We start from the raw sequence: 26801 nt of genomic DNA on the forward strand, positions 1-26801 counted from the left end.
CCACATTTCGAAAGCTTCTATTCTCTTCTTGTCTAAACAATTTACCGCACACGTTCCACTTCCATATATGGCTACACTCCATACAAATACTTTTAGAAACGACTTCTTGACACTTAAATCTATACTCGATGTTAACAAATTTCTCTTCTACAGAAACGCTTTCCTTGCCATTGCTAGTTTACGTTTTATATCCTCTCTACTTCGACCATCACATTTTGCTCCCCAAATAGCAAAACTCATTTACTACTTTAAGCGTCTCACTTCCTAATTTAATTCCCGCAGCATCACCCGATTTAATTCGACTACATTCCATTATCCTCGTTTTGCTTTTGTTGATGTTCATCTTATACCCTCCTTTCAAGACCATGTCCATTCCGTTCAGCTGCTCTTCCAGGTCCTTTGCTGTCTCTGACAGAATTACAATGTCATCGGCGAACCTCAAAGTTTTTATTTCTACTCCATGGATTTTAATACCGTCTCCGAACTTTTCTTTTGTTTCCTTTATTGCTTGCTCAATATACAGATCGAATAACATCGGGGATAGGCTACAACCCTGTCGCACTCCCTTCCCAACCACTGCTTCCCTTTCATGTCCCTCGACTCTTATAACTGCCATCTGGTTTTTGTACAAATTGTAAATAGCCTTTCGCTCCCTGTATTTTACCCCTGCCACCTTTAGAATTTGAAAGAGAGTATTCCAGTCAACATTGCCAAAACCATTCCCTAAGTCCACAAATGCTAGAAACGTAGCTTTGCCTTTTTTTAAATCTATTTTCTAAGATAAGTCGTCGGGTCAGTATTGCGTCACGTGTTCCATCATTTCTACGGAATCCAAACTGATCTTCCCCCAGGTCGGCTTCTACCAGTTTTTCCATTCGTCTGTAAAAATTCTTGTTAGTATTTTGCAGCCGTGGCTTGTTACACTGATAGTTCGGTAATTTTCACATCTGTCAACACCCGCTTTCTTTGGGATTGGAATTATTATATTGTTCTTGAAGTCTGAGGGTATTTCGCCTGTCTCATACATTTTGCTCACTAGATGGTAGAGTTTTGTTAGGCCTGGCTCTCCCAATGCTGACAGTAGTTATAATGGAATGTTGTCTACTCCCGGGGCCTTGTTTTTCCTGAGGTCTTTCAGTGCTCTGTCAAACTCTTCACGCAGTATCATATCTCCTAATTCATGCAAGTGGTTCTCTTTTCTCCAAAGGTCTCTTTAATTTTCCTGTAGGCAGTATCTATCTTACCCCTAGTGATATGCGCCTGTACATCCTTACATTTGTCCTCTAGCCATCCCTGCTTGGCCATTTTGCACTTCCTGTCGCTCTCATTTTTGAGACGTTTGTATTCCTTTTTGCCCGCTTCATTTACTACATTTTTATATTTTCTCCTTTCATCAATTAAATTCAGTATCTCTTCTGTTACCCAAGGATTTCTATTAGCCCTCGTCTTTTTACCTACTTGATCCTCTGCTATCTTCACTATTTCTAGTCTCAAAGCTACCCATTCTTCTTCTACTGTATTTCTTGCCCCCGTTCTTGTCAATCGTTCCCTAATACTCTCTCTGAAGCTCTCTACAACCTCTGGTTCTTTCAATTTATCCAGGTCCAATCTCCTCAAATTCCCACCTTTTTGCAGTTTCTTCAGTTTTAATCTACAGTTCATAACCAATAGGTTGTGGTCACAGTCCACATCTGCCCCTGGAAATGTCTTACAATTTAAAACCTGGTTGCTAAATCTCTGTCTTACCATTATATAATCTATCTGATACCTTCCAGTATCTCCAGGCTTCTTCCATGTATACAACCTTCTTTTATGATTCTTGAACCAAGCGGCTTCCTCTTTCATTCCTTACTCCCATTCCATATTCACCTACTACGTTTCCTTCCCTTCCTTTTCCTACTATCGATATACCGTGTCATAAAACAGCATCTGTCAGGCAATTGTTTGTTGACAGTAACATTCCTGGAATGACCGGTTTGCCCAGAGTTGAGACCTGAATGCAGTGGAACTCATTTGGGATTAGAATGTCGACGTCTCCCCATACCCCACCGTCCCATATCGCTATCTTCTCTGTTACAAGCTCTTGAGGAAGAATGGACCACCACTGCTCCACAGATATTCAGACACCTAACTGAAAGTTGCCCCAGTAGAGCTTAAGACGACATAAAGGCGAAGTGTGGACACACCCAGTGTTAAAGTTGACTAATAGGTGTCTGGATACAATTTTATCATCAGATAATGTATACAGGGTGTTACAAAAAGGTACGGCCAAACTTTCAGGAAACATTCCTCACAAACAAAGAAAGAAAATATGTTATGTGGACATGTGTCCGGAAACGCTTACTTTCCACGTTAGAGCTCATTTTATTACTTCTCTTCAAATCACATTAATCATGGAATGGAAACACACAGCAACAGAACGTACCAGCGTGACTTCAAACACTTTGTTACAGGAAATGTTCAAAATGTCCTCCGTTAGCGAGGATACATGCATCCACCCTGCGTCGCATCGAATCCCTGATGCGCTGATGCAGCCCTGGAGAATGGCATATTGCATCACAGCCGTCAATACGAGCACGAAGAGTGTCTACATTTGGTACCGGGGTTGCGTAGACAAGAGCTTTCAAATGCCCCCATAAATGAAAGTCAAGAGGGTTGAGGTCAGAGCGTGGAGGCCATGGAATTGGTCCGCCTCTACCAATCCATCTGTTACCGAATCTGTTGTTGGGAACCGTACGAACACTTCGACTGAAATGTGCAGGAGCTCCATCGTGCATGAACCACGTGTTGTGTCGTACTTGTAAAGGCACATGTTCTAGCAGCACAGGTAGAGTATCCCGTATGAAATCATGATAACGTGCTCCATTGAGCGTAGGTGGAAGAACATGGGGCCCAATCAAGACATCACCAACAATGCCTGCCCAAACGTTCACAGAAAATCTGTGTTGATGACGTGATTACACAATTGCGTGCAGATTCTCGTCAGCCCACACGTGTTGATTGTGAAAATTTACAATTTGATCACGTTGGAATGAAGCTTCATCCGTAAAGAGAACATTTGCACTGAAATGAGGATTGACACATTGTTGGATGAACCATTCGCAGAAGTGTTCCCGTGGAGGCCAATCAGCTGCTGATAGTGCCTGCACACGCTGTACATGGTACGTAAACAACTGATTCTCCCGTAGCACTCTACTACAGTGACGTGGTCAACGTTACCTTGTACAGCAGCAACTTCTCTGACGCTGACATTAGAGTTATCGTCAACTGCACGAAGAATTGCCTCGTCCATTGCAGGTGTCCTCGTCGTTCTAGGTCTTCCCCAGTCGCGAGTCATAGGCTGGAATGTTCCGTGCTCCCTAAGACGCCGATCAATTGCTTCGAACGTCTTCCTGTCGGGACACCTTCGTTCTGGAAATCTGTCTCGATACAAACGTACCGCGCCACGGCTATTGCCCCGTGCTAATCCATACATCAAATGGGCATCTGCCAACTCCGCATTTGTAAACATTGCACTGACTGCAAAACCACGTTCGTGATGAACACTAACCTGTTGATGCTACGTACTGATGTGCTTGATGTTAGTACTGTAGAGCAATGAGTTGCATGTCAACACAAGCACCGAAGTCAACATTACCTTCCTTCAATTGGGCCAACTGGCGGTGAATCGAAGAAGTACAGTACATACTGACAGAACTAGAATGAGCACTAACGTGGAAATTAAACGTTTCCGGACACATATCCACATAACATCTTTTCTTTATTTGTGTGTGAGGACTGTTTCCTGAAAGTTTGGCCGTACCTTTTTATAACACCCTGTATATAGGCCTATATGTTCCTTTAACTGAAGTGCAAGTTCTGGATTTTGTGTAGAGGGATTAGCTGACCCTTTCGCTTTATTTTCTGAGTTGCGCAGTTCGTGTCCGCCCGTGGCGACACGTTCCTGTCGAGACGTCATAACGGCGTGACATGCTCCCCTGTCCGTTCTTGTCCGGCGGCAACGTGCTGTACCCAGTCTCGGAGCCCCTTCGCTCAGGTAGGGTTTGGTGGGGAGGGCCGCTGACGCCAACGTCCGCGGGGGCCAGGAACGCGGGAAGCCCCTGGCCGGCGCTCCGTGACGCAGACCCGGCCGTCGGGCCCTCAAAGGCTACCCTCCGCAGAGGCGAGAGCTCAGTCGGCGCAGCTCCGCCGGCAGACCACGACGCCAGGTAGCGGACGGATACGGTGGCCAGTCTCCCGCTGCAACCGCACCCGCACCCACAACAGGTAGGTGCAGCCAACAGTGCGCATGCGCGCAGTCCGCCGGCACGCGGTAGCCGGCTCGGGAACTGCCAGAAGGCGTCGCGCCGTTGCCGTGGACGCACGTATTCCAGCGTAAGACTCTGTGTTATCTTGCTAAACCTCCACATATTTCCGCTATACCGTGACGAGACGAAACTGAGAGCAGTAACCGGTACCGCTGAACAGAGGCGGCACGGTGGGGAAAATAGCGTGAAGTTAGATCTGAGAGCAAGTTTTGACTGTCATGCATGAATTGGTGCTGTTTCGCGTCGGAAAAAATGAATTCACGTGTTCTTTATCGTGCTGCTGCTTATGTGTTGAAAATTTATCAGAATGACTCGATTCTATTTACTGTCTTGCGACGGGTCGAACAGGAAGAAAATGGCTCTTAGACCACCGTTCGTAGCGCTAAAAGATTATTTATAAATGCCCGTAGTTACGGCAAATGAATTAACTTTTGTCATGTGACTATAAATTTTAGAAAAATTTGAAAATTAAAAAGGCGTTTTTTTTTAATTTCGTTCAATTAGGGTTAAACAATCACCAGGGCTTTCGAATCACTACTCTCTTAAGATTGTTCCGGATGGTGCTAGTTTCGTCTATATTGTGTGTGTGTGTCAAACGTAATATAAACTGACTGTAATATTACATGCCAACCAGAAATTTAAAAATACAAATATTTGCGTTCGGCTCATATTAGGAAAATTCAATCCAACATGAATAAACAGTTCCTTCATACGCCACCCTTTAGTACCGTATCACTTGATATATAGAGTAATTATGAATGGATCTCATCGTATTTAGTTACTGAATTGCAACATTTAGGGTCGATGCCGTCATCAAAGCTCAAACAGCACACCGAAATTTTCTTCAAAGGAGTCATCCAAGCTTTTGCTTCCTTTCAGTCTTTTCCTTTTGCTGCATTAAGTCTTTCGTATGAACAGTTAGTAATATTTTTTTAATTATATATATATATATATATATATATATATATATATATATATATACCGTGTCGCCTCTGACTTGAGTCTTGGAATACCACAGCAATAAAATACTTCGTTGGTGCCGGCCGCTGTGGCCGTCGGTTCTAGGCGCTTCAGTCCGGAACCGCGCTGCTGCTACGGTCGCAGGTTCGAATTCTGCCTCGGGCATGGATGTGTGTTGTGATGTCCTTAGGTTAGTTAGGTGTAAGTAGTTCTAAGTCTAGGGAACTGATGACCTCAGATGTTAAGTTCCATAATGCTTATAGCCATTTGAACTTCGTTGGTCCTGTGTGAAGATGGCTCAGGAAAGATAAAATTCTTTTTCATTAGTAACACACAGAAAACAAATGATAACTTTACAAATTACCTGACTGTTTTTATTTTCGTAGGTTCATAACATTGTTTCGAGTCTGCACTTGCGTTTAGATATATTTCTTCTCTTATAGTACTACTAAATACGCTGCCACTTCCATTTGCATTCTTGTGATTGAGGATAATCTGATAATGGCGGACCAGATAAAAAGAGCGTCTCTTTGCTTTATAGTGACGAATTACAGCTAACTTCTTCCGCAACTTCTCCATTTTCGAAGAAAGGAAGACAAAAGAATGCACGGAGAATAATGTGAACATTTGCCCTACTTTATTGTATGTGACGGAATATATGTAATATTCAGATATCGATGTGATTCATTGCTACGTTGGAGGCAGAAAAAGCAGAGGTACAACACGGTTTGAGGAGTTAATCAGGATGTCCATAGTGGGTTTTCATACCAGCTCAGGCGAGTCCATTATCCTAACCACTCCACAACCTCCAGAAGCTATGTAACTGCTTTCAAAAACATACAGGGTGTCTCGGGATCGATCGTCAGTATCCATGGATATCACAGGGACAATCACTCAAAGCAAAAGTGTCTGGCAAATATGGGTTCTAAAATGCATACCTTAACAGCTATGAGCACTATTTCATAGTTGATACTGTGAAATAAATGTCTTCTCCTGCATGGTCTTTCCTTTCCATGTTTTGGGAGGAGGTAGTACGGACCAAAACAAAACAATAAAACTCTCTAGTAAACAAAGGCTCAAAAATGCACGCCCTGAGAGCTGTGAGCACTTGTTCAGTAAAAAAATTTGTTTCGCATTTGCGAAGATAAACAAGTGCTCATAGCTCTTACAGTATGCGTTATAAGGCCCATGTGTACAGGAATTTTTTTCTTGTTATAGTCCGTACTACCACTTAAAATATAGAAAACAAAGAGTTTACAGTAGAAGAGATTTGTTTCACAGTTTCGAAATATATGGATTTTACAGCCCACATTGACGTCCCTGATTATTGGCCATCCCTCCTGTGACACCACCCGGCCGTTGTGGCCGAGCGGTTCTAGGCACTTCAGTCTGGAACCGCGCGACCGCTACGATCGCAGGTTCGAATCCTGCCTCGGGCGTGGATGTGATGTCCTTAGGTTAGTTTGGTTTAAGTAGTTCTAAGTTCTAGGGGACTGATGACCTCAGGTGTTAAGTCCCATAGTGCTCAGAGCCATTTTTCCTGTGACACCCTGTGTACTATTTTGTTGTAAGTTCACTTTCAGAGTCATTGAAGTGTAACGAATTCTGGCTTAATTAGATGGCTACAATAGGAGCCACAATGTAACTGCTAGTTGCTACTTGGTAGTGATTGTAGGTTTTGCAAGGTTTTTTATCATGTAATGGATAATATTTTAGACAGTAATATTTTGTGATCCTGCATATTGAAAATTTTTAAATACGATATTGATAATACTGCTTAATTCTTCTGTTGACTGCGGTTAATGTCTGTGTGTTAGCTACCTTAGAAACAACGGCCGTTGCGGTCGGGAACAGCTCCGTACAAAAGGAGCACACTAGCCGCTGTAGCTTCTTGTGCATATACTTGTTACGTCGTACCGCTAGAGGAAGAGCCGAGGCCCCGTCTGTAGCGCTATACGTACGTATCCCATTACGAGAAACAAGATTTGTAATAGAGCTGTAAATCATTTCAGTCACATTTCACCGCAAGATTCTGACGATTGAATGACCCAAGAAAGCCTCACGGTCTGCAACAGATTTTGTTTCTCTGCCTTTCCTAGGCCTACGAAATTCTCAGGTGACAGAGCCGCGTCCGCAGCAGTGACAGACTGCACGCGCTCTCGGCCGTCGTGGGCGAGAAATGAGTTCATTGCAGCAGCACATTGTCAACTGAACGTTAGGACTATAAGAGGGAAGCAATATATGAGTCGTAAGATTTTCGAGGTCCATTCAGTACGCTAGCTATTGAGTTCAAATTGTATTACTCATTTTGAGCCTCAATAGACCCACATTATTTTTTATTGTATAGCGATACGAATGATTTGTTGCCAATTTCAGTATATTTGTACCCTGTTATAATCTTTCCATCTCTGCCAGCTTATCTATAGTGTTAAGTATGCGTTTTGTCTGTGAGGCACTCACGAGGCTTAATTATAAGTTGGGGCAGTAGGTATCTTCCTTGATTAAACGAAATCTTTTGACTGTATTATCTTTACATAAGTTGCGGCATTATTATAACAGTAAATTAAATATGAAGCAGAAGTTCTTTTCGCAACGTCAACTAGTATGAAATCTGACTGAAGTGCTCCAATTTGCATATTTCAGAATGCCTCAGGGTTTTGCTCAAAGTCCACTATTTTTATGATTGCCCAGTGTTGCCCGGTTGCTTATTTATCGCGGTTCTATACCTGACAGGAAAACCAAATAAATCTTTTTTAGTGTAAAAACAAACGAACCCTCACCACTAGCAGTTAAATTGCATCAGGACTAAAAACAAACTTAACCTCACATCGAATTCTCCAGTGTTATTTGGACTGTTACTAACTAGCCCAGAGCCCCGAAAACTATTGATCGCGCGGTTCCAGACTGTAGCGCCTAGAACCGCTCGGCCACTCCCTTCACACCTGCATCCCACATCTGAGGGTGATAGGGATGTTTTACCTCAACACTATTTTCCCCAAGCATTAAATCATATACGATAGAAGCTACTGGGTGAAATCATTCTACGCTTTCTAGAGCTACGCTGAAGAACAAAACACACACACACACACACAAGCGCGCGCGCGCGTGCACATACAGTGCTGCATTTGTTCAAATGGTTCAAATGGCTCTGAGCACTATGGGACTCAACTGCTGTGGTCATCAGTCCCCTAGAACTTAGAACTACTTAAACCTAACTAACCTAAGGACATCACACACATCCATGCCCGAGGCAGGATTCGAACCTGCGACCGTAGCAGTCGCACGGTTCCGGACTGCGCGCCTAGAACCGCGAGACCACCGCGGCCGGCTTTAGCTGCATTTGTGTACGTATGGTCAGTGGTCAGTTTCTTTAGACTTCCACACTTTAAGCTATGAACATTTGCGAATCGCAGCATTGGTATCTGTTCTCCTTAAGTAAAATGGTTCAAATGGTTCTGAGCACTATGGGACTTAACTTCTGAGGTCATCAGTCCCCTAGAGCCGCGCGGGATTAGCCGAGCGGTCGGGGGCGCTGCAGTCATGGACTGTGCGCCTGGTCCTGGCGGAAGTTCGAGTCCTCCCTCGGGCATGTGTGTGTGTGTGTGTGTGTGTGTTTGTCCTTACGATAACTTAGGTTAAGTAGTGTGTAAGCTTAGGGACTGATGACCTTAGCAGTTAAGTCCCATAAGATTTCACACACATTTTTTGAGTCCCTTAGAACTTAGAACTACTTAAACGTAACTAACCTAAGGACATCACACACAGCCATGCCCGAGGCAGGATTCGAACCTGGGACCTTAGCGGTCGCGCGGTTCCAGACTGTAGCGCCTAGAACCGCTCGGCCACACCGGCCGGCTCTCCTTATGTAACTCGACAAAAATGTGGCCCAGTGTCATACCATGGCTGTAGGTTGTAACCACTAGTTATATAACCGACTCCAATTACTGTTCGTTCTGGCGTGCTGCGGCGAGGAGAAAGAGCCTAAGATTACGATTTGTTTTGAGGCGTGTTGTTAATTTGGCAGAGCCTTCATGGAAGGCATGCATGGTCACAAATTCTTAAACAAGCATTGTCGGTGAGAGTTTCTCTTGCGTTTAGGAAAATAACGCGACTGTAGCAACAGCCTTAAGCTGCCCTGTAACATTTAAATTTGCGTATTGCTCGGCTACTTCATCAGTGCAGTAAATGCCAAGAACCTACTGGTTGTAAAAGCTTCGTTTACGTGTTTGGGGTAAGGCCCATCGTCAGAATATCTGTCGAAGAGAAACATCACGATTACCATATAAGCACAAATTGCAGATAACAGTTTAAATGTAAATCTACTCAGATACATAGACAAACAAGTTCATATGCCAGACATGAACTTAATTCAACCATATCAAGTGGTAACTCAGGTGATAGCGATCCGCCGTTACAATTTACCAATTCATACCGTCAGCTGACTGGGTTGTACCGGCACTGGGTTCGTATTTTAAATATCGAGAGACAAAATATTAAGTATACCAATTACCCAACAACTGCAGTAATATAAAACATCAGTTAATCTAATTAAAGGGATGATTCAGAATTAGAAATAGGCACAGTTCACATTCAGAATAATAGAACACTAATAATACACTTGTTACGTGCAAGGGATGATGAAATGGGAGATGGTTGGCTACGGGTGAGGGGCGGGGGGGGGGGGGGGGAATTGAATCCGCTGCTGTGAATTAAAAGCAAGTGATCTCGAGCGTTGGACGACCTAATAATAACAAAGCTACCTAACAGCATAGACCGTTTGCATTTCTTTAAAGTGCATGAACAAAGTGTGAGATTATGTCAGCTCTAAATACGTGAGCACGTAATACTTAAAGTACAATCTGACTTAAAATCCATGAGTATTTCAAGACAGGAAATGCGCAGATGAATGTGTACAGAAACTGCGGAAACGGGGGATAAAATTGTGTCAGTTCGTGAAGCATCAAAGGGGGAAAAAATAATTAACAGGCCTTGTACAGGTGATAGAATCTATCATTAGCCAAACGCAAACAAATACACATTTAAAAGTGCCCTGAACTAGCAATCAAGATAAAATAACATTTTTCAGATCTTATGAGGGACAGTCTCTCATAGGACCTGACAGGAATTGCTGCAGTCAGTGACTGCAGGTCTATGTCAACCAGTTACCGAACACACACTGCAAAGGGAACTGCATGAAATGGGCATCTGGAATCCGGTACCCCGCAAAATGGTATTTCAGAACGGCACATAGAGATGGGTCGACAAGTCCCAACTTTTGACGCTTTCCAAATGTAAGGCGTCGAGTCCACCGGCGTCTCAGTGAGACGTTTAACCCATTGCGGGGGTGTAAATCCGGCCAGAGGCGATTCTGTGAAGTTTTGTGGCGGTTTTCGTTCCTTGATGTGGGTCCTAGTAGCCATTTAGTGTTCATAAATTTCGAGAAGGCGTACTGCACAGTGCCGCTGAAGAAACTGAAGTCGTGAGGGAAGGGAGTGAACTTGTAAAGGCATATGTGAGAAGTTTATGCAACCTTTTCAAGTTTTCAGAATGTATAATCAAATTGGGGAACAGAATTTCGTCACAGTCTTTCAGAATCACAAGAGGGTTGAAACAGGGATGCTACTTGTCTCCTACATTGTTTAAAATATACGTCCAGATAGCCTTAGACTTGTGGAGTAGGAATGCGTATTCAGAAGATAAACGATCCTTTTTTGACACCTTCTTCGCAGATGATCAGGGAATGGCGATCGGTGAAGAGGACGGATGATATGTGATTTACATTTAAAGCGTCATCTACAATTTGTGCTTATATGGTAATCGTGATGTTTCTCTTCGACAGATATTCTGATGATTGGCCTTACCCCAAACACGTAAACAAAGTTTTTATAACCGGTAGGTTCTTGGCATTTACTGCACTGATGAAGTAGACGAGCAATACGCAAATTTAAATGTTACGGGGCAGCTTAAGGCTGTTGCTACTGTTGTGTTATTTTCCTAAACCCAAGAGAAATTCTCTGACCGACAATGCTTGCTTAAGGATTTGTGACCATGATACTTTCCAAGCTAAGGAAATTATTAGAAGAATACAACAAACGGGATTGAATGTAAATTTTCAAAAGAGTGAATGCCTATGCAGTGGAGAAAATGTTGGAAACATAACAGTAGAAGGCCCGCACATCAAGGCATGTAAAAAATTTAAATATTTGGCTAGCATCCTATAGGAAGAAGGAAGAAGTAAATGAGAAACAGAGCAACGTGTAGGCCTTGGGGAAGCTGCACTCCAGAAGCTAAACTCTCCGTTATGTTCTTCTAAGATAAGTTGGAAAGTAAAGAAGATGCTCCACAGAAGTATTGTGGAGCCTATAACGTCATAAGGGTGCTAGTTCCGGAAGCTTACTGTAAAAAATAGAAATAAATTGAGAATTGTAGATATGAAATACGTCATAAGATCGTGTCGAGTAACTCGGAGAGACCATTTAAGAAATACAACGATTAGGGAAATGATCCAGACGCAACAAAGCATCAAATATAGGTAGGAAGCGAATGCATTGTAATACTACTTTACTAAGCTTGCAAGTAGATCTAGTGAAGATAATTACACTGGTTTCAGATCTTCAATTGAGCTTTTTTTGTTGACTCTTGTAGCATCTAAAACTGGCCTTTGAACTCTGAAATCGGTTATGATTGTATCATGAGAAGTGAGTGACTCAAAAATAAAAAATAACACGGTAAGTCAATCATCGTCTCTGCAAACATAATGTCGTTTTCTCCAAAGCACCACAGATAGAATGGAGGACCGGCAACTCATCTGGAATGACAGATGGCCTGGAATGACAGATGGCCAAGGAATATCTCGATATAGCATCCTCAGGGACGATGGAGTGCAGGAGGCTGTAAAAAAAAAGAGAAATAGAAGACAGGAAAGAATTCATAGAAAGCGATTGCGACAGCTGTGTGGGATGTGGTGACAGCTGTATACAGGCCACAGGAAGAAGAGACTTTGGTTCACTCATTTAGGTTAGCATGAATAACGTTTATTTTAAAATTCTCGGTTCCATTTTTTCTACACCTTCATGAAGACTAACCTGTGGACATTCTCATCTTCCAATACGAAAACAGTCATGTTCCAGATTTTAAGAACATTCAGGCATCCTATATCAGTTCTACTGACCGCTAGTCCCACTGAACACGTCTAGGGCTATTTCGAACAGTTACTTAAAGGTAACAGTCAGCATCTTCACAATCACCCTCACAATTCGGTAGCTCTACGGTGTCTAATCAGCAGTGAGTGGCTTCGGTTGAATGTGGTATACCTGAAGCAACTTTCGGACACTTTTTCGTCGCTGAGTTGCGACCATTGCCAAGGGTAGAGGCGGTGTCTCCTGCGGGTTACTGTATGCTGGTGTACAGCGCCAACAGCTTAGAAGTGAGTTTTACATGCGTAGTGGGCTAGCGTGCATTGGCCGTCCATGTGGTGGATTCTCGTGGTCATCCGGATGCGGCCGCTGTCAGTGACTGCGGTGCCAGGAAAGGTTCGCGCGGTTTCGCGGTTTACTCGAACACGGCAGAGGATCACGGGTGTCGGTGCGTGCCAGTGCGTCGCGTTTCGCAAGTTCGGCGAGCGGCGTTGCGTCAGGAGCGCAGGTTCGCCCTGTGGCGTCCGACCTGCGGGCGCTGTCGAAAGTGTCCCGCGGACGACCTTCGCAGGAGTGCCGGCCTGCCATCCCGACCTGACGCCCGAGCAGCTGGCACAGCGGCAACCAGAGCGCCACGTTGCTCCCTACGCCCGGTCGTCTGCCAGGTCGAAACGAGACGCTGCAATCGGCACGATTAGCAGCATTGTTTTAAAAGTTACACCTTCACATAGTTGTACGCCGTCAGGTCAGTCTCAGCCACTCTGGGACTCACGTGTATATATATATCACGTATCATAGGTTGCACGATCAAGACACTGTCTACAAGAACATCCGATTACAAGTTTAATGGTAGGCGTATGGAGCACGTCGCATTGCCCAAATTAATTCCCTTCTACATTTTCTCCTTTCTTTATGCATCCATGCATGTTCGCGATCGAATATCTAGTGTGATAGCGTTATGATGTTAAATACTTTCAGGAATGATGGAGAACTATAAATTTATCAAATGGTTCAAATGGCTCTGAGCACTATGCGACTTAACTGCGGAGACCATCAGTCCCCTAGAACTTAGAACTACTTAAAAATAACTAACCTAAGGACGCGACACACATCCATGCCCGAGGCAGGATTCGAACCTGCGACCGAAGCGGTCGCGTGGTTCCAGACTGTAACGCCTAGAACCGCTCGGCCACACCGGCTAGCTAAATTTATCAATTTAAGTTAAGGGACCCTCATCCGAAAACGACCGGCTCTAAAATTAGAAGCGAAAATTGCTCTGATACCTGTGACACGTACCGGTACTGTTGTTGCTCAGATTGTAGCGTAGGCAACATTCAGAGGTGTCAGTATGGACCAAAACAACAAATAAATGTCTAGTAAATATTGGCTCAAAAATGCATTCCTTACTTGTTCACTTTCGATACTGTGGAGACACATCTCTTCTACTGCAAGCTCTTAGCTTTCCTAATTTTTTGAGGAGGTAGTATGTACCAAAACAAGAAAAAAAAGTTCCAGCAAATGTGGGCCCTAAAATGCCTACCTTAAGAGCTGTGGGCACTTTTTTCAATAGGAGAGATGTGTTTCACAACACCGAAGATGAACAAGTGCTCATAGCTCCTATGGTGTGCATTTTTGAGCCCATGTTTTCAAAAATATTTATGTTTTGTTTTGGTCCGTATTACCACCTCTGAAAGTTGCCAATCCTACAACCTTAGCATGTACCGGTACATCTATTCCACTATCAGAGGTATCAGAACGATTTTAGCCGGCCGCTGTGGCCGAGCGGTTCTATGCGCTGCAGTCTGGAACCGCGCGACCGTACGGTCGCAGGTTCGAATCTGCCTCGTGCATGGATGAGTGTGATGTCCTTAGGTTAGTTAGGTTTAAGTAGTTCTACTAGGGGACTGATCACCTCAGAAGCCAAGTCCCATAGTGGTCAGAGCCATTTTGAACCAGAACGATTTTCGCTTACAAATTTCGTCTTGTTCGCTTCCGGACCAGGGTATATTATTTCAAATTGATACATTTACCTTTCTCCGTCATCCCTGAAAGTCTGTAACATCGTCACGGAATCATTCTCTAAACATACCTTGGGAACGCATCACCTAGTTGACGAAGTGAAGAAGCTCTACCAACTTGGAAGCAAAAAAAGTTTTACGAACGAAGCAAAGAGGACATAAAAAGTAGTCTACGACAGGCAAAGAAGACATTTTTGCCAGAAAGAAGTCTACCAGTGTTAAACATTGGCCTTAATCTGAAGAAGATATTTCTGAAAATGTAAGTCTGGAGCGAAAGTAAGTGAATCAACACTATGAAGCAAGCTGAAAAGAAGAGAATTGAAGCGTTTGAGATGTGGTGCGATAGACGTATGCTGAAAGGTAGATGGACCGATAAGGTAAGAAATGTGTTCTGGGCAGAATCGACTAGGACACAAATACGTGGAAAACATTGACAAGGAGGGAGGTCAGGAATATAGGACGCGTGTTAAGCCATCAGGGAATAACGTCCATGGTACTAGAGGGAGATGTTGAGGGTAAAAAGCTGTAGAAGAATACAGAGATTGGAATAGATCCTCACACCCAACGTCTTCAAGTGCTACTCTGAGATGGAAGGGTTGATACTGGGTAGACTAACGTGGAGATTTGCGTCTAACCAATCTTCGGACGAAAGACCACAACAACAACAATAAAACAACGGAATATTCAAATTATCAGATAATAATTGAGGATGCTTCACCATCTCATTAATTTTTACCCTAAAACCTTGAGGCAACCTGCATAATTTTGGCGGAGATACAGTGTATTTCAAGGGCAGTGGAGTAATTTGCACACTCCTCTCCCCCCCCCCCTCCCTCCCTCCTCCATTCATCCATCCAACGCTCTGCCGACATCTCCCTATTTCGTTTTTGAATCACGGTCGCCGCTTAGCTAGTTCATTTATTAAGACCAAGACATTACAACTAAGTAAAAGATATACTTTTAACTACAAATTTTTGTGTAATACAATTCAAAGCATGCAACAAAGTGTGTCCAAAGTCGCGTTGCCGACAACAGTATCAGGATTTGTTTTCCACAGTTTCTTTTCGGACCAGTACAGAGCCGTAACAAACAAAACAATAAATGCAAAATATATTCCTTGCATTTTCTCTGCATTGGCTCAGTTTGCATAATGAGGGTAGCTCCGAAACCAAGAAACAAGCGTATTTGTACCAGGGAGCGTTAGATCTTACAGAACTGTTGCTCAACATAGTCCAATGTGAATCTCCTTATGATTTCCTTCCATAAAACTCCTCCCTCTTTCCATTTTAGTGACCCTCAACCCAGTCCCTTCTTCTTTTTCTGCTTCTTCTCTTTGTTATAGTACTATTACTACTTCCACCACCCCATACCACCACCACCACCACCTCCTCCACCATAACCACCCCAGCACAACTACTCCGTCACTTCTTCTTCTACCTTTTCCGCTCTCCATTTTCTACTTTTCTTTCGCTTTCTTAGCTTTTTCCGTCCGTCACAATACCACGCCCCCACGAAAACGACGCACGGAGCACAGGCCGGCATCTTTCCTATCCTAGTTACGTCACTGTTCGAGGACCTTGATGACGAAGGAAAGCTCTCCGTGACATAAAGAGCCTAACGTGTTACAAGCTGTATTGTAATGTCTGTTATCGTGCTGCATAACGTATTGGGCAAGGCATCCGTAAGCGGCAAAAAGTTGTGTTGCAGAACTTCCTCCACCATATTGTAGTGCCGTCTCTTCCGTCGCACGAATTCGGCTCTACCCCAGTTGTACTGCATGCTAGTAGTCCTTTTCTTGTGACACTCGGACAAAATATCTCGGTTGGCGAGAGTGACCACGTGATCTGACGCCATCCAACGGCTGTTGCCACTTGCCACTTATGCACGCTTTCGAAATTCGCTCTGTCGCGCTGCAACAACCTGTATTTGCCACGTGGTTTCCGGATCAGTTGCAGTTCAAAGACTGGAACTAACAATTCCACGGATTCCTCCACGTACGATAAGCGAGAGCTGTTGCTTTCAGCCGGTGGCTGTCGAACCGACGAGGAAATAAATCAGACTCCGGCAGGACTCTATGCGAGTTGAGAAACATTACGGGTGGCGTACTGGAAGGTGAAGTGTTGAAATCGACGCCCTGTTACAGCGTCCGTTACGCCATTGAATCAGAATCTCTGCGGATTGCCCTGCAAATTTCATCACTGTCCCTTCACTTGTCAACGGACATTCTGTTTGTTTTTGTACCGCGCTGTGCACACTGAACACAGTTCAGCTATCCCTCTAGCTCCTCGCAGTCAGCTCACCTCTTGATATGATCAGTCGTACCTATCCATTATCACCGTTGAGATGTAGTTATAGGAAACCGCCACGAGAGCATTCCGTCCCTGTTCATTCTCAACAACGCAAGTTCTTGATATAACCTGTTGCAGCTATCCATCAACCCTCAAGAAACCAGCATATACGGGATATAATTATACAAAATACCACCTTACTCCCTCTCAAAATCAGCAAAAAGCCAGAGTATTTTACAGGAGCATTCTGTCCGCGATGCATCTGCCTCACAATCCGCTGTCATCCAGTCCAACTAATTATAGCACTAGATTTGTTAGGAGTGACACTCGATGCAAGAGAGGTGCAAGATGTATCAAATTCTGGGAGAAATGGGGGTAAGGAATAGGGAAAGACGGGTGAGACATAATATTTACAAGAACCAAGAGGAAACAATAAGAGTGGGAGACCAAGAACGGAGTGCTCGGACTAAATGTGTGAGACAGAAAAGTAGTCTTCTGTTAAAAATAGAACAGTTACGATTGCAAAGTTATTTTTATATAAAATAACATTTCAGCCGTGTTTTTTTTAACATGACGATGGAAACCGGCTGCTGTATCAGCCAACGATGGACTCGAATAAATACTACAAGAAATGTAGTCTTTCGCCCCTACTGTTCGGTCTAGTCAAGATTCAAGTACAGGATTAAAATTCAGGGTGAAAGAATATCAATAAGATTCGCTGATGACACAGCTATTCTCAGTGAAAGTGAAGACGAATTACAGGATCTGTTGAATGGAATGGACAGTGTCATGCGTACAGAGTATAGGCTGAGAGTATTATTGAAAAAAGATTAAAGTAATGAGATGTAGCAGAAATGAGAACAGCGAGAAACTTAACATCAGAACTGGGGATCACGAAGTAGATGACGTTAAGGAATTCTGCTACATAGACAGCAAAATAACCCATCACAGACTGATCAAGAAGGACGTAAAAAACAGAGAATCACTGGAAAAAACTGCATTCCTGGCCAAGGGAAGTCTATTAGTATCAAGCATAGGACTTAATTTGAGGAAGACATACGTTTGGAGCACAGCATTGTATGGTAGTGAAACATGGACTGGGGGGAAACGGGAACAGAAGAGAATCGAAGCATTTGACATGTGGTACTACAGAAGAATGTTGAAAACTAGGTGGACTGCTAAGGTAAGGAATGAGGATGTCCTCCGCAGAATTGGCGAGAAACATGTGGAAAACACTGGCAATAAGACGGGATAGAATGATAGTATGTTTCGTCGTCAGGGAATAACTTCCATGGTACTAGAGGGAGATGTAGAGGGTAAAATCTGTAGGCGAATACAGAGATAGGAATGCATACAGCAAATAATTGAGGGTATAGGTTGGCAGTGCTACTCCGAAATGAAAGGGTCGGCGAAGGAGGCCATTCGTGGTGGGCCGCTTCGAAATCAGTCAGAAGACTGACGACTCAAGAAAAGACCCTCGATTAAAAGAAAGACCAGAACACACTAAAACTGCCTTCCGACACACACCTTAGGGTCGCTTGTGGAGCAGAGATGTAGATGTAGATGTAGATATACCACCCGGCCCTGTATGTGAACTAAATCCGTCGCCCAAACATATAAGACTCACACCTGATCCACCTACTGCTATGCAGATATTGCATAGACTTCCGCACCTCCCAAGCTGACATTTAAAAAGTCACATGTGTTTATTTACCAACTATGATATAGAGAAATGACAATGTCGTCAAATGGTACCCAAAGCATATCCATAGCGCACTCACGGTGTCTTACCGTTCTAAGACCTAATTAACTTGCTTGGCGTTTGATCTGTCTTACACACGGGAACTCACAAGTGCACCAAAACTGAGTCATCCACGCATTAGTTTTACTGGGAGTTGTTTGGTATTTTCGTTTTTTGTTATTTCAACCTCTGGTTTTGTTCCAAATTTTCATCTGAGAGCACAAAAAATACGGCTCTGAGCACTATGGGACGTAACTGCTGAGGTCATCAGTCCCCTACAACTTACAACTACTTAAACCTAACTAACCTAAGGACGTCACACACATCCATGCCCGAGGCAGGATTCGAACCTGCGACCGTAGTGGTCGCGCGGTTGCAGACTGTAGCGCCTAGAACCATTCGGCCACTTCGGCCGGCTGAGAGCATACCACGTTTAGATGTTCCTAAGTTGATAGACACATGACAACATTAAGATCTTCCCGCGTACTTCAAAATGCAAGTAACCTTCGTTCTACCTGCGACTAAAATAGAATGTACTGCGTTGTTCCTACGGTGGACAACGTAAGTGACTGAAGGCAATTAGGCGACAAACACATTGGAAAAGTGGAAATCCACTCGCTTGCACAACGGAGCTAACAATGAGGAAAGCAGCTGTACACGGCACGACTTGGTTTTGGTCTAGGAAGCCGCGCTGTATACGTCTTGAAAACTGTGGTAAAAATAAAACGACCCAACGGCAGTACAGATTTTGATTTCACCCGTTCACCAGCGCAGTGACACAATGATTAGACCGTCTCAAAGGCTTTCTAGCTGTTTCATTCGTCCTTCGTCTCTTACAGTGCTTCACAACTGTGGTATGGGGCCGATAAATACCGAGAGTCTCTCGCTCAGGAAAACACTCAAGTGGCTGAAAAAGAACGCATGTCACTTAATCTTTCATGCTGCGCGTAAGCTTGTGTTTTGGATCCCGGCAAATCAGACCTGCGTAAGTGGCTGGGACTTAGACCTGGAACCGTTGAGAGCGTTGTCACGAAATGCAAGATTATTAAGAATTCGAGTCCCGGTCCGCCATACAAGTTAACCTACGTCTGTTCCTTGACCCTCAAGCACCTTATGTACCGTGTATGAGGCTGCTGGAGGAAGAAATTCTTGAATAATAAGCACGGATTTAAGAAAAATTACTATTCTAAAACGTAGATTGATTTTTTCCGCATTCGTTCGGAAGCTGAATATTTACTTTTCCCACACATGACTCTTCGAATACAACTACGAACTGCTACGCGACAGATTTGTTCTCGGTGTACTTATCGTGTCAAGTTTTCCATGAAAAATCGAGCTTTCGACATTAACCATCATCGTCTTTTCATGAAAGCGACCGACTGTGGAAGTTGTAACGCAGTCATACAGATACCAGAGATAGTAGTCACCCTGCTACGAGAGATTACACTGGCGCCAACGATGAAATGTCACTCGCAGCGTCTTTCTCTTCACGATACAGAGGGTGGTGTCCGCCCCCGGTAGCTGAATCGTCAGCGTGACGGATTGTCAATCCTCTGGGCCCGGGTTCGATTCCCGGCTGGGTCGGAGAATTTTCTCCGCCCAGGGACTGGGTTTTGTGCTGTCCTCATCATTATCCTATCATCCTCATCGACTGCAAGTCGCCGAAGTGGCGTCAAATTGAAATACCGCCACCCGGCGAACGGCGTGCCCCACGACGGGCCCTAGCGATTAAATTAAATGAAGAGGGTGGTCACAAACAGTCTGCAAAATTTGTTTTTGAAAGCAATCATTCCATCGTGTTTCTCTGGTTGTTTCGTTTTGTATGTTTCACTATTATCGTGATTTGAGGTTGTTGTTATAGATTTCAATTTTTCTCTTGCCAACACCAATTTTCCGGGCTGTTCCGTTAGCTTCGCTGCAGAGTGAAAATGCATCTGGGATAAATATCGGAGTATGTGCCGATTTGAAACACTTTGCAGATTAAAACTGTTTGCCGTACTGGGACTCGAACCTGGCGCTGTAGACTTTCACGGACAAGTACTCCACTGAACTATAAGCTTCGCTCTGCCAGGAAGACGCAAATCGTCACACACTCCACTGCAGAGTCAAAATTAGTTCTGAAAACACTCCGCAGCTTATGACTCTGTCATGTCTCTGCAATATCCTTCCTTCCAGGAGAACTAGTCCCACAATGTATGCAGGAGAACTTTTGCGAAGTTTGGAAGGTAACAGATGAGGTACTGCAGGAAATAGAGTTTTGAGAGTGGGTCACGAGTCGTACTTGGCTAATTAAGTTGGTAGAGCACTTGGGTACGTAAGACAAAGGTCCCACGTCTAGTCCCTGTCCGATATACAGTTTTAATCTGCCAGGAAGTTCGATATTTATTATTAAGAATTTGTACAATTCTAGTTCAATATTGATGTTTTCGTGTTATGGCAGTTGGTAATGTCACTGACTGCCGTTTTGAAATCACGTTATGTTGCATTTTGAGCTTGTTGTGACACCAGTGCTCAAAGCCGACGGGTGGTACCAAAGGCTTTAGTTTATCCTAGTTTTCTACGCTATGCACTGAGTGACGTCACTGAACAGAGACCTTATTTAAGTTACGAGCCCGCTGCATGAGCGGCGCATCGGGGATGACGTAACGCCGTTGTCAGGCAACCGGCCCGTTGCAAACGGGACGAGCTGGCTGGCGCTCGAGCACTTCCCCGACGCGTGTGACGTCACGCCGGAGAAAGCTGCAGCCCAGGCTATAGGCTACCTGTTGCTCCGCGGCCGGTCAGTGGACCACGCGCGGTTGCGCAACACGCCCGCGGCACGCGGCCTTCACGGTTTCCCTGGCAACGCCGGCGATCAGCCGTGGAAACTCCCCCGAACGTCCCCTTTCGAAACAGTGCATTGTCTCAGCCTACCACAGCGCGAAAGCTTCGGTTTCGGATGGAAGCTTCACTTAATTACTCGACGCCAGACCGCCTCAGTGGTCTAACGGTTAGCACCGCTGCCTGCTGCACAAGAGGTTCCAGGTTCTTCATCAGCTTGACATTTTTCTGGGACGGAAAGCAGTCACTTCTGCCACGCCAAGTGACAAGTTGATTTAATAAGTACTGATATGCAAGTCGCCAAATCTAGAGACTTGCACAAAATGGAAGGCATTAATCACTACTATCCGAGGCTTCATGCTTACTGGTAGATAGAAAGCAGAATATGAGCCCAGATTTGAAGAGCCAGTGTTGTCGAATTTGCAACAATTTCTTTTTCTATTTCGATCCTATCAGTCAATCAAATGTTTTATTGCCTTCATTGTATACTGTACTATTACCTAATGTGCTACTCACAACCTCTTCAAATTCTTATACACACTGCACCTTTTGTTGTCTCCATCTAGTGAATCCTCTATTTCCATTATAGCGAGTTCTGAAGAAATGTACAGGGCGTTACAAAACGATACCGATAAACTGCGAGGGGATGCAGAGGCTGTCTTGTGGAACAAACTGAGCACAGGAACCCGAGTCCGAAAATTTCGTCCAACGACACTACAGGGCGTCTAAGTTATAGGCGCCAGCACCTGTCACTAGGCCACCCGTTCGGCAGCAAACGTGACTTTGTATGCTGACGGCGGGACGTCTTCGGTGATCGCTACTGGTTGCCACGATCACCAATGAAAGAGATGAGCTATCTGCTGTGTAGACAGATTTGTCTCCTACAAATGCAATGCTCTGTTGCCTCGGTGGATGATAGTGTCAGACACGGGTCTCTGTTCACAGATTGTGTTTCTCCTGGAACCCCCTAAAATCTCCAGTGGTTTTCGTTATACAGGAAAAAAATTTTGCACTTGCAATCTGAAGCCACAGAGCATTGCATTCGTAGGAGACGAGGACTGTCTACGCAGAAGCTAGCTCTATTTCTCCGCTGGCGATCGTAGCAATCAGTAGAGATCACTGAATAACAAGCAGCATTGCGGTATCTTCCGCGTGCGATCAGTCAACATACAAAGTCACATATGCTCCGAAATGGCTGCCTAATGGAAGACGACGAAGCCTGTAGTTTCGACGCTCTATAGTGTCGTCGGATGATGCTTCCGGACACAGGTTCCTACACTCAGTTTGTTCCTCAAGACACCCCCTGCATCTCTTCGCAGTTCTTTAGTATCGTATTTTAACATCCTGTACGTCTAACAGTCTTCTAAAGGTTCTTCTGCCCATCTGTTCACCTCAGAGTAAGACTTTCATCCAATTTCCCCTATTATTTGTTGTAGACACACTACAGTTTTTGCCCTCCACGGCTATCTCTAGTAGCGTGGTAGTTATTTCCCGATTCTTAAGACATGTCCTACCATCATTCTTACCAAATTTTCTGCTTGGCGATTCTGTGGAGAACACCACATATCAAATGATTCGATTTCTGTCGTTACCAGTTTCCCTATGGTCCACGATTCACTTCCATAGAATGCTGTGCGCTCTCAGAAATTTCTTCCTGAAACTGAGGCCACTTTTTGATACCTGTAGACTTCTATTGATCGGGAATACCCTCGTTTCCGTTCTCCTCACTTCGTCCTTGATACGTTATTTTGCTTCCAACGTAGAAAAGTTCCTTCACTTCGTGGTCTCCAGATTTGATGTAACGTTTGGCATTAATCTCATTTCTGCTGCTGCTCAGTTTTTTGATCATTCGTTTGTCTGCTCTCAGTCAAGACGCTTTGTTCGGAGGAAGACCGCAAGACAATCTGATTTTTGAAACATTTTACAGTTATGGTGCGTGAAGTTGAAAACTGAATCTCAAACTGCCAAATTCATTCGATGCAACTCTAAAAAATTCTCCAGAATATCGATTTTGAAAAGTTTTGCATCACCCCAGTTACCAGAACTCCTGAAGATAGACGTTCACTGTGGATATTGTATCACAGACACAGTCCCTTTGACTGTTCAGAGATGTCACAAACCAACCCAAACATGTAAACAACAATGCATGAGAAGCGCCTATTAGACGGATTGAGTCCGACAGCCGATCAGTTCAAAAAATGGTTCAAATGGCTCTGAGCACTATGGGACTCAACTGCTGTGGTCATAAGTCCCCTAGAACTTAGAACTACTTAAACCTAACTAACCTAAGGACAGCACACAACACCCAGCCATCACGAGGCAGAGAAAATCCCTGACCCCGCCGGGAATCGAACCCGGGAACCCGGGCGTGGGAAGCGAGAACGCTACCGCACGACCACGAGATGCGGGCCGATCAGTTCCAGCCATTCCACCAGGAAGGAGGTACACGGCTCGTGTTGTCTGTAGTTCAACCAGCCTAGACGGTCAATAACACGGTTCAAACGCGTCCGCATTGTTACTTTGTGCCAGGAAGGGCTCTCAACAAGGGAAGCGTCCACGTGTCTCGAAGTGAACCAAAGCGATGTGGTTCGGACGTGGAGGAGATACAGAGAGACAGGAACTGTCGATGACATGCCTCGCGCAGGCCGCCCAGTTGCTACTACTGCAGTGGATGACCGCTACCTACTGATTACAGCTCGGAGGAACATTGACAGCAACGCCACCATGTTGAGTGATGCTTTTCGAGCAGACACAGGACGTCGCGTCACGACTCACACTGAGCCCTATTGGCTGCATGATACGCAACTTGAAACGTCCCCTTTGGAACAATTTTACAGGACTGTGCTTAAACTGACACACGCCGGCCGAAGTGGCCGTGCGGTTAAAGGCGCTGCAGTCTGGAACCGCAAGACCGCTACGGTCGCAGGTTCGAATCCTGCCTCGGGCATGGATGTTTGTGATGTCCTTAGGTTAGTTAGGTTTAACTAGTTCTAAGTTCTAGGGGACTAATGACCTCAGCAGTTGAGTCCCATAGTGCTCAGAGCCATTTGAAACTGACACACAATATTTTGTTAGCGCAACGCAATCTGACTTTCAAAAATCCCTACAAAAGAATGGCCCTGACTAACATTAAACTATACCTTTCACAAATCACTAAATCACTTACCTCACAAAAATCTTCGTTACTCCCACTACTGCAATACAGCAACCGCCACTACTGCCAGCTAAATAAAAGATTCAAACTACGGAAGGCACTAACTACTGATAGGGATAGTTAGCAAATGAAAGATATTAATAGAGAACAAACAATGTATTTACCTTGATATCATCATATATAAATATAGCAGTTCATGACAAATTTCAAAACTCCGCCATCTCTCTCCCCACATCCACCACTGCTGGTGGCTCACCTCCAACTGCGCAACGCTACGCGCTGTTCACAGCCAGCTGCCTAACACTACAATGGCGAGTATTACAACAATGCAAAGCAGCCACAGACTGCACACAGCACAGCCAGTGATTTTCATACAGAGGTGGCGTTACCAATAAAAAACCTAAACAGCCTACTTACATAGCCCCCATGCTCCCCACAAAAAATTTTACAAATTGGTTTGGGCAGTGGCCAATACAGATTTGAAAAATTTTTTCATAATCGTAATTACAATAACAAAGAAATCAAATGCACACACTTATTGATACAATGTTGGTCAAAAGCTAAAATTTTCTCACAGTCCCTAAAGACAGTCCTGATCATTCATCACATTGCAGTGTTTTTCTCAAAGTCTGAGCAGTAAAAGAAAATGCACACGAAAGTAGTGGATTTCCATGCAGTCTTGAAGAAGTAGTGTTGTCCTTCCAATGGAAAGACAGTGCTGACTCTTGACATGCTGACAGGTAATGGGCCACAACTGCATGATACGCAACTTCACTCCCGACGTCCATGGTGATGTCCATCTTTGGAACCACGACACCATGCAGCGCGGTACAGATGGGCCCAACAACATGCCGAATGGACCGCTGAGGATTGGCTTCACGTTCTCTTCACCGATGAGTGTGGCATATGCCTTCAACCGGACAATCGTCGGAGACGTATTTGGAAGCAACCCGGTCAGGCTGAACGCCTTAGACACACTGTCCAGCGAGTGCAACAAGGTGGAGGTTCCCTGATGTTTTGGGGTGGCATTATGTGTGGCAGACGTACGCCGCTGGTGGTCAAGGACGGCGCCGTGATGGCTGTACGATACGTGAATGCCATCCTCAGACCGATATTGCAGCCATATCGGCAGCATATTGGCGAGGCATTCGTCTTCATGGACGACAATTCGCGCCCCCATATTGCACATCTTATGAACGACTTCCCTCAGGATAACGACATCGCTCGACTAGTGGCCAGCATGTTCTCCAGACATGAACAGTATCGAACATGCCTGGGATAGATTGAAAAGGGCTGTTTATGAACAACGTGACCCACCAACCACTCCGAGGGATCTATGCCGAATCGCCGTTGAGGACTGGGACAATCTGGACGAACAGTAGCTTGATGAACTTGTGGATGGGATGCCACGACGAATACAGGCATGCATCAATGCAAGAGGACGTGCTACTGGGTATTAGAGGTACCGGTGTGTACAGCAATCTGGACCACCACCTCTGAAGCTCTTGCTGTATGGTGATACAACATGCAATGTGTGGTTTTCATGACCAATAAAAAGGGCAGAAATGATGTTTACGTTGATCTCTACTTTTTTTGATGTGTCTATTTCGAAACACAGCGTGGCTCTTTGCTAGGATGCTTGCCTGACCGATTAAAATATTTAAACAAAGTACATGTTATACGAGCATTTCCGTGAAGCTTAAAATACAAAAAGATGAAAAAAAGATCGTTATCATTTGAGAATGATACCGCTGATTCGATTCTCGTTTTGGTCATTATTTTTTTCTTTTTTTCCAATCGGTTCGATTATTTACGTCATGTAAATAGAAAATTCATCAAATATATGTTTTTACGCTCCCGAAGTAATTGCAACCAAAGTATTTTCACTACAATGTGCGGGTTCCTATCTCTCTCTCTCTCTCTCTCAACATCGTTAGCATAGGTAATGGAGCGTTGCCCAGGAGACCTTCGTCCTTTACGACAGCGCTGCGGCAAATTGCCGCGCGAGAGGACACTAACTCTATTAATAAGCAAACAGCTGTGGGAACAGTGCCGCCGCGACGCGCCTAACTGTTGAAGGCTGGGGTCCGTGACTCGCGGTTACGTCACAATGGCAACATCAGCACAAGGCCGTCCTTGGCGCCTTCTCAGCAGCCGCCTCCTTACCAGACGTGCATGACCTGGCGGGCCGCAGCCCGCTGCTTCCGCGTGGTAACGCCCAGGAGCGCCGACTCATACCCCATTAGCGTAAAACAGCGCGTGACGCCTCTGTGTAGGTTGTCCTAGAAATTGTGAGGACTGATTCCTCACACCGACACAAGAGAAAAACACATGCAAAAGTCCTTCGTTAAAGAGAGTCTCTCTCTCTCTCTCTCTC

General features: G+C 44.6%; 1 protein-coding gene across 2 annotated transcripts in view; it reads left to right on the forward strand.

Annotated features, from left to right (window-relative positions):
* Positions 1–26801, forward strand: part of LOC126237076 (uncharacterized) — a 512284-nt gene that overhangs the window by 445430 nt on the left and 40053 nt on the right. The window contains exon 1 of one of the 2 annotated variants that reach the window (XM_049946871.1): positions 4159–4266. The exons of the other annotated variant lie outside the window; for it this stretch is intronic. The gene's annotated coding sequence lies outside the window, so the exon portion shown is untranslated. Of the gene's footprint in view, positions 1–4158; positions 4267–26801 lie in introns of those variants that run through there. 2 annotated transcript variants of the gene reach the window in all.

Source organism: Schistocerca nitens, chromosome 2, assembly GCF_023898315.1.
Source record: "Schistocerca nitens isolate TAMUIC-IGC-003100 chromosome 2, iqSchNite1.1, whole genome shotgun sequence".
Classification (NCBI taxonomy): domain Eukaryota; kingdom Metazoa; phylum Arthropoda; class Insecta; order Orthoptera; family Acrididae; genus Schistocerca; species Schistocerca nitens.